We start from the raw sequence: 15232 nt of genomic DNA on the forward strand, positions 1-15232 counted from the left end.
CATACAGAATCATAATTGCTTGGATAAATTAGACCCGGGACTAATTCAATGTCTGTTCAATGTCTAAGAACATGGAATCTGCTTTTGTGGATGCATGTGGAAGTAAGGCATTGTTTTCAACTCAGGGTGATTTCGGCCCCAGGAGATTTGGTAATGTCTGGAGACATTTTTGTTTGTCATAGTTGGTAGGGGTGCTGCTAGGATTTAGAGGATAGAAGCCAGGGACAGAGGCTACTAAATACCCTGTAATGCACAAGAATGCACCCTACGATAAAGAGTCATCTGCCCCAAAATGTCAATAGTGCTGAGCTTGAAGAACTCTGGGTTAGGAAAGGCTTACAGGCGGATGAAAATAACCAAACATACAAAGTGGGGAATCAGTGATGGGACAGTTTCTCCAAGACAGAGGAAACAGAATTTCTAAAGCCCAAAGACCTTGGGCAGGGCACATATTGGAATCTGTGTGACAATAAGAAAGTTGGCAGTGAAAGAAGAGAGACTGAGTGGGGCTTGGGTTCCTTGCATTGTAGAGTGGAGTTCTCCTTCAAGGCTAGGGTAAGCCTCTGAAGGCTACGAAAACAAATTGCATTTTGAAAATGTTGCTCAGATACAAGGTGATGGATGCACTAAGAGGGAGGGATGGGGGCTGGGCATATTCATAGCTCTGAACAAAGAGACAAAGACAAGCCTTTCCAAACTCAGATTAAATCTAAGAGCTGAGAAAATATGCCAGACAGGCAAAGCAGAGGGACACTGAGAGGACTGTGGGGAACCCAGAGTGGTTAAGTGACTTGCTCAGGGATGCACAGTAATTTTTGGCAGGTGTGGAAGTTTTGGCAGATGATCTTAAAGATACACATATTGTAACCATCACTTTATATCATGGGAATTCAGAAACAACTGCTGAAGTTCCCAAACACTTTGCATAGTTGAACTTCCTCCCTGATTGTAAGAACTGGGTTGTCATCCCTACTAGGATAAGTGATATTTTGCTTCTCATATAAATCCTAACATTTTTAAATTTGAAAACTGATCTGCAATACAGTTAATCCCATAGCTAGTAAATCAGTTAGCTATTGTTGCATAACAAAATCCCTCTCACTCCAAACAAGTGACTTAGTACTGCTCATGAGTTTATAGGTAGCTGAATGTCTTTGCTGATCTTGGTTGGGATCTCTTACATGTCTGGATACTTGGCAGAGAAACTCAGCTCTATTTTACGTGGTCTTCTCAGGCAACCTGAACATTCTCAGAGCAATGGTAGAGATGCAGTAGAGGAAGCAGAAACGCGTGAACACTTTTTCACGTCTCTGCTTCACGTTTGCTACTGTCCTGTTGGTCAGTGCAAGTCCCATAGCTGAGGCCAGAGTCAAAGTGGAGGAGACTAACTGAACAGATACTGTCAGTACTGTCTGCTACTAATGAGGGCCGGTACGTCACTCCGTCTCCTCACCAAGTATTGGCAGGGCCAGGATTTGAGCTGGATTCTTCAGATCCAAAATGTGTGCTTTTTCGACTAGACTCTCCTGCTTTGATAATGAGAATAAGATCAAGAACAAATATACATCAGTAAGGATTTCACATCAATAAAAACACTTTTATATAGATTATCTTTTTTGTTGTTGTTGTTGTTGTTGAGACGGGGTCCCACCCTATGCCCCTGAGCAGAGTGCAGTGGGCGTGGTGGCTCACAATCTCAGACTTGGGCTGCGGGCACCCCGCTGCCTCAGCCTCCGGAAGCCGCTGGGATTACAGGCGCTTGCAGTGGCGCCTGGCTGGGTTTTTCCATTTTTTTCATGAGTCAGGGTCTCACTGTTGCTCAGGGCGCTGGCAGGACTAACATCTTTATTCAAAGAAAAAAAGATGTTGGCTTGCTGGGTGCCCCAACACGGAAGAGAGGAAGAGCAGTGGGCCAGTGAATACGTCCTAAAATAATGCCCACACCAGTTTTCTATTAAAAGAGGGGAATGATAGCTCTCAAGGCATTCCCCAGCTCCTGAATAACATCAGTGCCTGCCAGGTGATTGCCAAATCTGTAAGAATCACCCTTGGTCCCCATGGCATGGACAAGTTTACTGTGGATGGCTAACAATTTCTAATAATGGGGCTACAATTCTGAAACTCTTAGATGTCCTTCATCCCACAGCAAAGACTTCGGTGGACATTACAAAATCCCAAGCTGCTGAGGCTGGTGATAGCAGTGACCTTTCTGGCTGCAGAGTTTCTGAAGCAGGTGAAAATATACATGGAGGAAAGTTTGCACCCCCAGATCATCATTTGAGCTTTCCACACAGCCACCCGGCAGTTAACAAGATCAAAAAGATCACCGTGACCCTGAAGAAGACAGATAAAGTGGAGCTGTGGAAGCTGCAACTGCTCTGAGTTCCAAGCTGATCTCCCAGCAGAAAGCCTTCTTTGCTAAGATGGTGTTTGATGTGGTGATGATGCTTGATGATTTGTTGCAACTTAAAATGATTGGAATCAAGAAGGGACAGAGTGGAGCAGTCCTAGAGAATTCTCAGCCGGTAGCTGGTGTTGCATTCAAGAAGATGTTCTCTTATGCTGGGTTTGAAATGCAATATGATAATCCCATGATTGCCCTTTGAAATGTTGAGCTCCAGTTAAAAACTGAGAAAGATAATGCTGAGATCAGAGTCCACACAGCTGAGGATTATCAGGAGATCATTGATGCTCAGTGGAACATTCTCTAAGACAAGTTAGGGAAGACCCATCATTCTGGAGCCAAAGTTGTCTAGTCCATACTCCCCATTGGAGATGTGGCCACCTAGTACTTTGCTGGCAGGAACATCTTGTGCGCTGGCTGAGTATCCGAGGAGGATCTGAGAGAATGATGTGGCCTGTGGAGGCTCAATCTGGGCCGGTGTGAATGCTCTAAATGCTCTGTCAGCAGATGTGCCTGGGTTGCTGCCAGGTGTTTGAAGACACCCAATTGAAGGGGAAAGGTACAATTTTTTCACTGGCTGCCAAGATATGCACCTTCATCCTCTGTGGCCGTTGCTGAGCAGTTTATGGAGGAAATGGCGTGGTCCCTGCATGATACCATCATGATGGTCAGAAGGGCCATCAAGAATGATCCAGTAGTGGGGGGGGCCATTGAGATGGAGCTTTCCAAGTACCTGCAGGTTTACTCAAGGATGACTATTCTAGGAAAGCAGCAGCTGTTGATTGGGGCATATGCCAAGGCCTTGGAGATTATCCCATGCCAGCTGTGTGATAATGCTGGCTTTGATGCCACAAACCTCCTCAACAAGCTGCAGGCTCAGCATGCTCAGGTGGGTAATAGTATGGGGTGGACATCAACAATGAGGACACTGCTGACAACTCTGAGGCCTTCGGGTGGGAGCCAGCTCTAGTATGGAGCAGTGCCCTGACAGCAGCCTCAGAGGCAGCATGCCTTATTGTGTCAGTAGATAAAACTATCAAGAAGCCCCACTTGACTGTGGACACTCACCCACCAGCTGGCCAGGGCTTAGGTCATGGCCGCCCCCTTTGTAAGGCTCTGCATCCATCACATGACTGGGTGGCTGCAGGATGTGCTTGCTTTCCCTGGCTTGGTTAATTGGTGTTATTAAGAGAGTGTAGTAATTGACCCACTCTATTCTCAGTTGAGGTTATTCAAATAAAACTTAAGACTTAGGGGAAAAAAAGCAAAGAAATATTTGGAATATAAAGGGCTAGTTTTCTTAGTAAACAAAGAGTGCTTAGGCATCAATAAGAAGAAGAAAAATCAGTAGGCATTAGGTAAAGGCCAGAGATAGGCAGTCCTCAAGAGAGAGATATAAATGGACAATAATATATGAAAAGACGCATAGTCATTTCTCATAAAAGAAACAGAAAATGTAAAAAGCAAGGTATCATTTTATTCCACTGGATCAATGGAGACTTTTAGGTCTTGTGATACCCAGTGTTACTTAGGGACAGAAATAGGGACCAGAAATAGGAAGACTTCTATGCTGTTGGTGGCAGAATAAATTGGTGTGATATATTTGGAGGGTAATTTTGGCAATAGTAATAAAAATATACATATGAAATTTGACGTAACTATTTTTATTTTTAGGAATTTACCATAAGGATAGACACATATAAGTCTGCAAAGATATCCACAGGGATGTTTATTGCAGGCTTGTTTGGGATAACCAAATAATGCAAACACTGTAAGTTAATTTAGAGAATGGGTTATAAATTTTCTTTCAGCTTTGTCCAAACTGGAGTGCATGTGTCAAGAAGAATAAAGTAGATCTTTATGTCCTCATGTGGGAAGGTCTCTAAGACATAGTGTGAGATGGAAAAACAATAAGTCTTTGAATGAGATATGCGATCTTCATTTGTATGAAATCATGATAATACATCCATGTTGTGTCAACACAGAAAGTATCTCAAAGGATATCCAAGTATGTTAATAGAGGGTAATTCGGAGGAAGAACTGGGGGTGGTGGTGGAGGAAAAGGATAGATATACTTTTGATTTCATCCTCTTCCTCAGTACTTGAATTCTTTTCCCAGAATCATGTACTACTTTTATCTAAGAAAACAAAAACAGAACAGAGTTTATTGAGGTGAGGAGAGATTACTGTATTTGAGAATTGTTTTCTAATAGCATGCCTTACTTTTGCAGTTGGTCAATTTGTTCAATTAGCAATTTTTTTTTTACTGTCCTCATCTCCATCTATTAAAAAAGACTTTACTTTTGCTCAGTGTTAATCCTTAAGAATGCTTAGGGATTGTTTCCAAGGAAACCATCTATAACCAGATGTTATGGCACAAGATCCTGTGACCGCAAATAGGGTCTTGTTTCTTAGCAACTTACTCGAATTTTCCTATTGTAATTAACATCATACATTTCCTGAAAATGGAAGGAAATTCTTTTCCTCTTCATAGCAAGGATATGGAAGGTCATTTTTCCTTGTTCATGAGATTCACCCCTGAGAAAAAGCTTTGGTGAATGTGAAGTAAAATCCAAAAACATCCCCCCACACACAGAACCCTGTTTGTCAAGAGCATAAATCAGTCACCTACATTTTTTTTTTAAGATTTATTTATTTATTTATTTATTTATTGTAGTTTTTGACTGGGGCTGGTTTGAGCCTGCCACCTCCAGTATATGGAGGCGCCCTACTCCTTGAGCCACAGGCACCACCCTGTTGCCTACTTTCTATCTACTTTTTATAACCCCAGTGCAGATCTCTGCCTTTAGCTCCAAAAGTGTGTGAGTGGTGACTATGAACTCCTGACCCGTCTATCCCTCAGGTTTATTATCAAGACTGACTAAACTCAAGTAGGGACAGCACATTCACAGAGCTGGTACCATCTCAAAATGCAGACAGTACTGGACTCCTTCCCACCAAGTGCTGACAGAGCCCTGTGGTCCTGTTCATTGCTCTGCAAAGGCACAGTGTAATGCTGGAGCTATACTGGGGGATGAAATTGGTCTTCTTACCCTGGGTGAAGATGTGTGAAAACATATGTGGTTGGACAATTAAGGTTGCAAACTCATCTTAGAAAAAGTGGTACACACCACATTGCTGAATATCACTATGGTCACCTTTGAGGCACTCCCTTTGGAAAGTTATCCACTGATGCAGTGCCTAGTCCACTTTTCAAAGAGATTTTGGGACACTTTTTCTGGAATAGCCATCAGAGCTGTTGTCATACAAGGTATGACCATTAAGTTCACTGACTCATCCTAGGAAAAGTGCTACCTACCTCATTGCTGAAAATTACGATGATCACCAGATGACCAAGGGCGTACCTTGAAGATGACCTTAATGATATTCAGCAGTGAGGTATGTAGCACTTTTTCTGGGATGAGATTGTGAACTTGTCAGACCCCATATTCACAAGGATAAGCATAAAAAGTTAGGAGACTGCCAATGTTATGTATTTCCTGAAAAGATCTCCCAAGAAGCACAGACATTACTTCTCTGGTATTCCTGGGGGAAAAAAGTACATTTTGAATCCATTCATAAGTAAACATCAAGAAAACCTGAACTGAAGGACATTCTACAAAATAACTGCAAAAGGTCATGACAGAACAATAATGATGGAGGAGCTGAGCACGGCTAGAGACTGATGAAAGCCTCGTATCATCTCTACGACTTTTCTGTTTTCATAGAAATATTCCTGGAGGGCAAGGTTTTGTTATCAGTTGTTGAAACCCTCTGAAAATTCATTTCTTGGACTATTCTCTATGAGACTGTGAGGTATAGATGTAGGGTATTCTGGGGATGTGGTATACAGGGACAGAGATATGGAGAAGGGGCTGTCACCCTAGGAAAGGGCTCTGTGGTACATGCTGGCATCTCTGGGCAGACAGAGGAAACTGGGGGGCTCTTCCATGTGGGGGAGGGAGTCAGGAGCCCCAAGTTTGGTTGGAAAGGTGGGTTGTGGCTCAGGCTCACCTTCTGGGTCCTAAGTCCCAGCTCTCCCAGGTGACTTGAGCAGGCTGATCCCATAGTCATTCAGCTAGTGTCAAACGCCTTTCAAGTGCCAGCTGCTGTCCTGGGTACTAGGGCTGCAGCTGTGAGCAGGACTAATAGCCCTGTCCTTGGGGAATTTCAAGTGCACCAGAGAGGAGAGTTTGGAAGACAGAAAGACAGAGCGTCAGAGAGAGTGCAGAGACTTGGGCAGGCAATGAGGAGAGGCAGGGAAGGCTTTCTAAAGGAAGTGACAAGTGCACACTTAGATTTACAGGCTGGCTATGGGTTCAGCAAGTCCCAGGAGTGGAGGCTTCTCTACCTGCAAATAACAGGGTTGGAGTGATGATCAAGGTCCCCTCAACTCTCACAGTCTGGTGTGTATTCCACAGCTTACCCAGGGGACACATCATGAGCAGGCAGACTAGTGACAAAGGCTCTTCATGATCAAACTCTAGTCACTCCTCTGAGCTCTCTTTTTTGACCGGGCCTCAACCTCGGTCTATGCAGACTTGAACAAACACTATCATAGTTTCTACCAGCTCAAGGCCATATCTCTAAGGTGACCCTACCTACCTTTAAAGTGCCTGCCTAAGAAAACTCAAGGGTGCCAAAAAAGTTACCGTTTATTCCAGCCAACTTCCGGGGACAGGGCCTCTATCTCCCAGTTTCTGTGGGAGGAAAGAATCTTAACTTTCTCACCAGCCAGCACCCACAGCTGGCATAATTGCATTTGTATTGATGTACCCTTTGTAATTTTTTCTTTTCTTTCTTTACTCAGCTCCTGCTTGCACCCTCCCTATTACCTTATTCTCCTTCTAAAATGATCAGTTATGTCTGTACAAAACAAAGTTGAGGTCAGTTCATACTAGACTATTTACCCTGTTGCAATGGTTATTACTGATTAGAGTCTGTTCTTATCACTTAGTCTAGCATCTGGCTTTGTTTATCTTTGACATTGGAAGAGTAGCCTACAAGCTACGAGCATCTGGATACCTTGGGTATCCATCAGTATGTTTCTATAGTGAATGAAGAGCACCACTTGAAGAATGGGAAGAGCAAGCTGTTGGTTAAGCAAAGGACTGTGGAAGAGCTTCTGCTGTATTTGCAGACTTCATAGTGTACCATCCTTCCTCTTGGTCTGGGTCTTTGCCATCTCTTTCTACGTCCCCCCTTTTTCCAGGTAAATACTTATTTTTCTACATGACTCACTTTTGGGAGTCTTTCTACATTATGTCTCTCTCCCATCTTACATTACTCTCTCTAGAACTTTTTGCTAGGTCCCTCTTATTTTCTCACCCTTACCACCACCTCTGTGAAGATGGCTGAGACCCAAGATGGAAGGAGCCTGAGTTTTCTCCTCTCTGACTCCCACTTTTGTGAGGGCACACACCTCACTATGCTGCATTTAGTTGGTTACTTCTTCTTTCTTCCCACTAGTATTGGGCCATCTTGATAGCAAGGCCTATGTCACATTCAACTTTGTTTCCCCAGCACCAAGCCCAGTGCCTGAGCCATATTAGTTTCCCACTAAATGTTTGTTGCATGATTTGTAACTCTTTTGAAATTATTAGGCATATGTTCCAAACTCACAGTGGTACAGCAGATAAAGAATCACAGCCCAGTAATCCAAATAGCCTGAGCTATTTATTTGCCTTTCTCAAATGCAGTGAAGATAAGAACATTTCTTAAAACCTCTTTCTCTAAAATTTTATGGACTAAAGCTCATCAAAAGTTCTTCACAGCCACTGGCTTGGGAGGAAAAGCACGTAGAATCACACATGGAAGGTTTTTATGGGCTGGTCCTGGAAATGCCACACATTGCTACTGATCCACATTCCTAATGCCAGAACTTAGCATGTGCTCTTCCTCCTGTTGCAGGAGGCTGGGAAATGTGATCCAGTTGTATCCCAGGCATTGCAAACTACTAGATCAGGGCATATGCATTAGGACAATGACCTGCAGCCTGGATGAGTATACTGTAGACAGCAGGGAGGATGGGTGGTTCAGAGATCTGGAAGCCCAGAAAGACCTGAAGGAGCAGGCAGGAAGGTAAATGGCAGGTGGAACGGGACAAGGACGCTGGGCTCAGACTTCGAAGACTTGAAAGGCACAGAGGCAACTTGGATTCTCTTGAAATAACAGAGAGCTCTTGATGGTTCTTAAGCAGAGAAGTGCCTTGTTCACGACTGCTTTAGAAGGATAACTCAGGAGGGTAGAGGAAGAAAGAGAGAGAAAAACCTGAAAGAAGGAGAATGTTCTGGAGATTGTTATGGTGGTCATTGCTATCATCCCTCCAAGCTCTGTGGCACAGAAAAACGTCTAAAGTAAAAACTAGGCGTATAGTGTGAGGGAGAAGTGAGAGAGCGTGGTTGACACAATATACTGTTCAGCTAATGCTGCCCAAGTGGTATGACATTTCTTTTTTTTTGTTTATTTTGAGACAGGGTCTCTGTCATCCAGGCTAGAGTACAATGGCATCATTATAGCTCACAATAACCTCAAACATGTAGGCTTAAGCAATCCTCCTGCCTCAGCCTCCCAAGTGGCTGGGACTACAGGCACATATCACCACATTCAGCTAACTTTCTAACGGGGGGTGAGAAAATGGTCTTATTATCACATTAGAAAATAATGACATATATATATATACACACTCTTCCTCCTGTTGCAGGAGGCTGGGAAATGTGCTCCAGTTGTATCCCAACATATATATATGTATTAGATATATAAAAATATGTACATGTATATAATTCTTTTGGTAGAGATGACGTCTCACTATATTTCTTAGCCTGATGTCTAACTTCTGAGCTCAAGTGATCCTTCTGCCTCAGCCTCTCAAAGCACCAAGATTACAGGTGTGAGTCACTGTGCTTGGCTTACATTTCTGCTGCATGAAAATGATTGAACAATCCTGTTGATATATGAAAGTATCCCTTTCCCAGCATATATCTCCACATAATTGAACACCCCAGTTTGGAACCATCCAATCCATGATCACATCATCTTTCAGGGTGAGAATATTGTGCAGGAATTGAGAAATTGGCCCCATGTTCCCTGAGAAAAAGGTCTGCCAGAATTAGTGATTGGGTAAATTGAGGCATGGTTGTCAACATTCCTCTTTAACCTTGCCGTGCTCTCCAATTTCTCCCATTTGCACATTCTTTGTGAGCCAGGGCCTGAGACTTGAGATCTCATTTTGGATGATAAATTTTTTCCCCTGCTTAAATGTTTAAATTTAACTCCCCAAACTCAGAGATTAAATATCATTGTGTAAAAAGTTTCCATTAATCACTGCAGCTATCATGTCACAAAAAGCAATGACAAAATATTCTGGAGACTCCTGGGCCTTTATTTTCCATCATCATCCTTTTTTTCTTGCCAAATGAAAACATTTATCTTCCTGTGGTCATACTGGAATGATTCCCTGGTACCCACAAATTCATCACTGGCTAGCCCACAGACAAGTGTATTTCTCACATGAGATTTCTTTTCATCCCCAATATTTTTGTCCTCTGTTTAAACTTAAAAAAACAATATTTACTTTACTTAAAAAAATCTTTTGAAAAAATGGCTCTAACGAGAAGGAGTCTTTTGACATTTTTAAGACTTGGCTTCAATCCTCTCTTGAACTTGGGCAAGGCTCTTAATATTTCAGAGCCTCCGTTTTCTAATTAGGTTAACTAATTATGTTTGCTAATTTATAAATTTTAGTGATTATAGGAGTAATAACAACGCTGCCTATTCACCCCATGGAGTGGTTGGATCAACTGCAGTAACATTCAGGAGGAAAGTTTGTAAATCGTAAAGTATTACACAAATGTCATATATCAGAATTATTTAATGATAGAATATAAATTGTAGTCTCAAAGGCCAAATGTCTATGCTTTCCTATTCTTTCTGACTCTTAATGTATAACTTTTCTTCGTTGACTTAAAATATTTGCTGAGTTCCTATTTGGAGGACAGCATTGTGCTAGAAATAGGGCTGATAGTAGATATGAAGAAAATTGATGTCAGCTTCAAGATCAAAAAGATTCTAACAGAGGTGAGAAAATGGCATTAATATCTCATTAGAAAATAAAGTTTCATGTGGGATATACTAAAAGGAATGGTGTATGACAGTGAATCCCAGATGTGGGGGGACAGGAGGTTCACCAGTCTCTATTGAATTAGCTTCTATGGGATTAGACTCGGAAATCTATTTTGTCATTGTTTTTCTTTTTTAGCAAGCTTTCTTGGAGAATTCTCAGACAGCCAACTGCATCAATTCCTTATTGGATATCGGAGTACAATGGAGAGAGTGCTCAATGAAGGCTGGAGGGGCTGGGGAGGCTGGGGAGGCTGGGGCTTGGCTTCCTGGGGGACACTGGTCCTCAGTGGGGAGGGATAGGAGAGGTCACGGGAAGGTACCTAAGACTCTTGTCCCTAAGACTCTTCTTCCACTCCCTTGACCTGGATGACCATTCCTGTGCCTTTAGGATTCAGCAACAATGCCACCTTCTCCAGTAAGAATCTTCCAACTCCAGGAGATGGGGTGGGGGTACCTCTGGGCTCCCATAGTGCTTACTTATCACGTCACCACTCTTTATGCCAATTTATACTTATTCACGTAAGTACTTATCTCTTCTCTAAACTGTCAACTCTATAGTGGGGGTGGCGGAGAGTTTCCCTGTGCTTGACAGTGTCTGGCATTCAGTAGACATTCAAAATTTTTTTGTTGCAATAATGAAAGGTGAAGGCCTTCCAGGCAGGGGCGACAGCATAAGCCAAGGTTAGAAAGTGGAATTGATCTTGGAATGTTTGAGGGCATGTGAGCAGACTGCTCAAGGATGGTCCATTTGGAGAACAGAGAGGAGTGAGACTGGCTTTATTCTTCCACCAAACACAGGCTGAATACCTACAATGCACCAGGCATTCTCTGTTAAGAAAACATGTTCTCTCTTCAGTGAAGAACTAAGTTCATGAACAAAACATTATGGGCCAGGCACCCCCAGTAAATAGCCCAGCGTGCCACAGCAGCTCAGAGAGTGGATAACAAACACTGAGAAGCATCAGGATAATGTGTTGGAGGGCAGGACATCTGAACCTGATCCGGATGGAGGAGTAGGATTTCATCAGCATTGGAAGTAGGAAAAGGGCGGGATCTTAGAGGCCTTTCCATCTGGAGCTTGAACCTTCTACCTGTGATCCATCAACTTATACTTGAACAGCTTCAATGATGGGGGAATTTTTTGTCCATTCTGTTTTGAATGATTCCTAATGTTAGAGCTGAGCTTTGTCAGGCAGGCCGTGGTAGTGATATGAGTATATGCTGATGTCTATGGAGGGATTGCTCTGACCCAACACCTTTGAGAGACCATTTTTAACTTCTTACTACTGTACACACAGTACTAGCACATTGCCTCACCAGAGCAGACACTCATAGAGATTTGGGGACTGAATGAATAAATGCCAATGAAGAAGGACAGTGTTCCTAGAACACTTCTGCTGCAGCAGGGGCCTGAAACCTTGGTGAATGGAGAGGTGAAGTGGGAATTCTGATGGACTGAGGCAGCCTTAAGTCATGAGCACTGAGGTTCAGGCCCCATTTAAAAAAAAAAAAAACTTTCTTTTTTTAAATTTTAAAATATTAAGAGGATGCAAATGTCTTTGTTACATGGATACTTTGTGCAATGCTTAAGTTGTCAGGGCTTTCGGTGTGCCCACCATTATACATGTCCATTGTACCAAGGGGTACATTTTTAACACATTCCTCCCTTCTTGGTTTCCAATATCCTTTATATCTCTTTGTGTTTGTGTGTGCCCATCATTTAGGTCATAGTTATTAGAGAGCACATGTGGTATTTGTTTTTCCATTCCTGAGATATTTTACTCATTTCCATCCAAGTTGCTGCAAAACACATTATTTCATTCCTGTTTACAGCTGAGTGGTGCTCCATGGTACACAAACAAGCCACATTTTCTTTATTCACTTATGAAATTATGGGTGTTTATGTTGATTCCACATCTTTGCAATTGAGAATTATGCTGTGATAAACATTCGGATATCTCTGTTATGAAATGACTTCTCCTTTGAGTAGATACTCAAGAGTGGAATTGCTGAATCAAAAGATAAGTCTACGTTTATTTCTTTGAGGAATCTCCATTCTGTTTTCCATAGAAGTTGTACTAATTTGTAGTCCCACTAATGGTGTAGAAGTGTTCCTTTCTCTCTGCATCCATGCCAGCATATATTATTTTTTTTACTTAAAAAGAAATTGTCATTCTGATAGGGGTAAGGTGGTGTCTCCTTGTGGTTTTAATTTGCATTTCCCTGGTGATTAGTGATGTTGGATATTTTTTCCATATGTTTGTTGACCATTTGTCCATCTTCTTTTGAAAAGCTTCATGTCTTTTACCCAGGTTTTAATTTTTTTTTTCTTACTGTTTGTTTGAGCTCTTTGTAGATGCTGGATATTAGCTCTTTATTAGATATACAGTTTGACAATATTTTTTCACATTCTGTAGGCTCTGTTGATTATGACCCTGTTATCTTTCTTAAAACCACCCGTTGTTTCATGCCTTTTCTAACTGGGAGTGTGGAAGGATGCCAAAGTGGCAGAGGCTGACTAGAGTCTGCATGGGGTCAATGAGCACCTCATGGTAGCTCATTCCAGTTCTCATCTTTTTGCACTTTGTAAAAGAAGTGTATCAAAAGAATAACCACATGCTCTATACCTAATGGGTTGGAGGTAGGTGATAAGAGTGAATAGCGCTTATAATTGAATGCATGTTCTAATAGGGAATTATACACAATTGGTGATTTCAAAATTCAGAACATGAAATGTGTTCCTCCCCTCACCTGGGTTGGCAGTGGAAAGGCCAGTGAACTGAAAGAGACTTGATTTCTTGCAGCCTTACTCTGACTTGAAGAACACACTTGGGGAAGTCAGGTGACCTCTCTGGAACTTAGTTTATTGAAAAGTGACAGAAGTCAGTTAGGTTCTTAAAACTCTAGTGCCTGGAAGGACATGTGGAGTCACTGATGTGTGTCAAGAGGGGAAAGGACACGGTGTTAAGTCATTCCGCCAACTGTGTGAGGCTGGTCAAATGGAATATCTTGTAATGCTGAGATAATTTATGTGATTTATCAAATTGCCTTGAATAACTACTTATTTCCCTTGGCATTATTAATTGTTTTATTTTTGTCTTTTGCCTACATGTTGATGATGCTGTTCTTATTATTTTTAAACCCTTCCACTTAATTAAAAAAACTCATTAAATACTATCGGCCTCAGTCAAAATCACCAGGTAATTGTCATGTTTTCTACAAGTTCATTTTTTAAATATTTTTTTGAGAGACCTCCTTTCTGGAATCCTTCATTTTTCAGATACAGTCTGGACCAGTGGTTCTCCCAGCCCATATCTCAGCGGTCATACTGAGACTTCCTCCACCCCTTTTCTTTGCTAGAGCTCCTGTTTTCTAGATCATTTTCCCCCTTAATTCTTGATTTATTTCCTCACTTTGTTGGAGAATATCATATAGTAGTTTTCAGAAAAGGATCTTATGCAAATAATTTTTTTTTCAGAAGTTGTACATATGAAAAAGTATCTTTTTTCATAATCATACTTAAATGAGAGTATGTTTATGTTTCTGGGCTAGAAAGCCCAGAATTGGGAAGACTTTGCTGTATTGGTCTTTGGCTTCTAGTATTACCATAAATAATAAAATACTGATTCTTAGTCTTTATTACATAACTTCTATTACATAACTTTTTCTATAGGTTTTAGGGTTTCTCTTTATCCTCAAAGTTCTCTAATTTGACAGTAGTATGCCTTTATCTATTAATTTTGCTGTTACATGAGTGAGAACACTCAACTTATACAAGCAGATCCTTTTGTTGTAGAAAAATTTCTAGTATTATTTCTAATATGATTTCCTCCTACCTGTTTTTTCTTCTCTTGATTCTGGAATACTACATGTTGGATCTCCTGGAATGATTCTCTAATTGCCTTATCTTTTTCCATGTATTCCATCACCTGGTCTACTTTTCAGGCACTATCTCAGACTTGCTTTTTTTTTTTTTTCAAAGTTGTTTTTTATTTTTATTTTTTTCTGAAAACTTTATTGTTGGGGATTCATTGAGGGTATAAGATGCGTCACATACTGAGACCCCACCCCCTCCCTCCTTCTCTCTCTCTAATCTTCCTTTCCCCCATCCCCTCCCTCCTTCTCTCTCTCTCTCTGCTCTCCCCTTTCCCCACCCCCACTGTGTCATTAATTATCATTAATTGTCATCAAATCAAGATTGAATACATAGGATTCTTGCTTCTCCATTCTTGTGATGCTTTACTAAGAAGAATGTGTTCCACTTCCATCCAGGTTAATACAAATGCTATAAAGTCTCCATTTTAAAAAAAATGGCTAAATAGTATTCCATGGTATACATGTACCACAGCTTGTTAAACCATTCCTGGGTTGGGGGGCATTTAGGCTGTTTCCATCTTTTGGTGATTGCAAATTGAGCTGTGATAAACAGTCTAGTACAAGTGTCCTTATGATAAAAGGTTTTTCCCCTTCTGGATAGATGCCCAATAATGGGATTGCAGGATCAAATGGGAGGTCTAGCTTGAGTTCTTTGAGGGTTCTCCATACTTCCTTCCAAAAAGGTTGTGTTAGTTTACAGTCCCACCAGCAGTGTAAAAGTGTTCCTTTCTCTCCACATCCATGCCAACATGTGCAGTTTTGAGATGTTGTGATATTGGCCATTCTCACTGGAGTTAGATGCTGTTTCAGGGTGTTTTTGATTTGCATTTC

The 15232-nt window shown here is 41.6% G+C and overlaps 1 pseudogene; it reads left to right on the forward strand.

The window, feature by feature from the left end:
- The first annotated feature begins 2062 nt into the window (after positions 1–2062).
- Positions 2063–4047, forward strand: LOC128565139 (T-complex protein 1 subunit eta-like; annotated as a pseudogene).
- The last annotated feature ends 11185 nt before the right edge of the window (positions 4048–15232 follow it).

This window comes from Nycticebus coucang, chromosome 14 (genome assembly GCF_027406575.1).
Source record: "Nycticebus coucang isolate mNycCou1 chromosome 14, mNycCou1.pri, whole genome shotgun sequence".
NCBI lineage: Eukaryota > Metazoa > Chordata > Mammalia > Primates > Lorisidae > Nycticebus > Nycticebus coucang.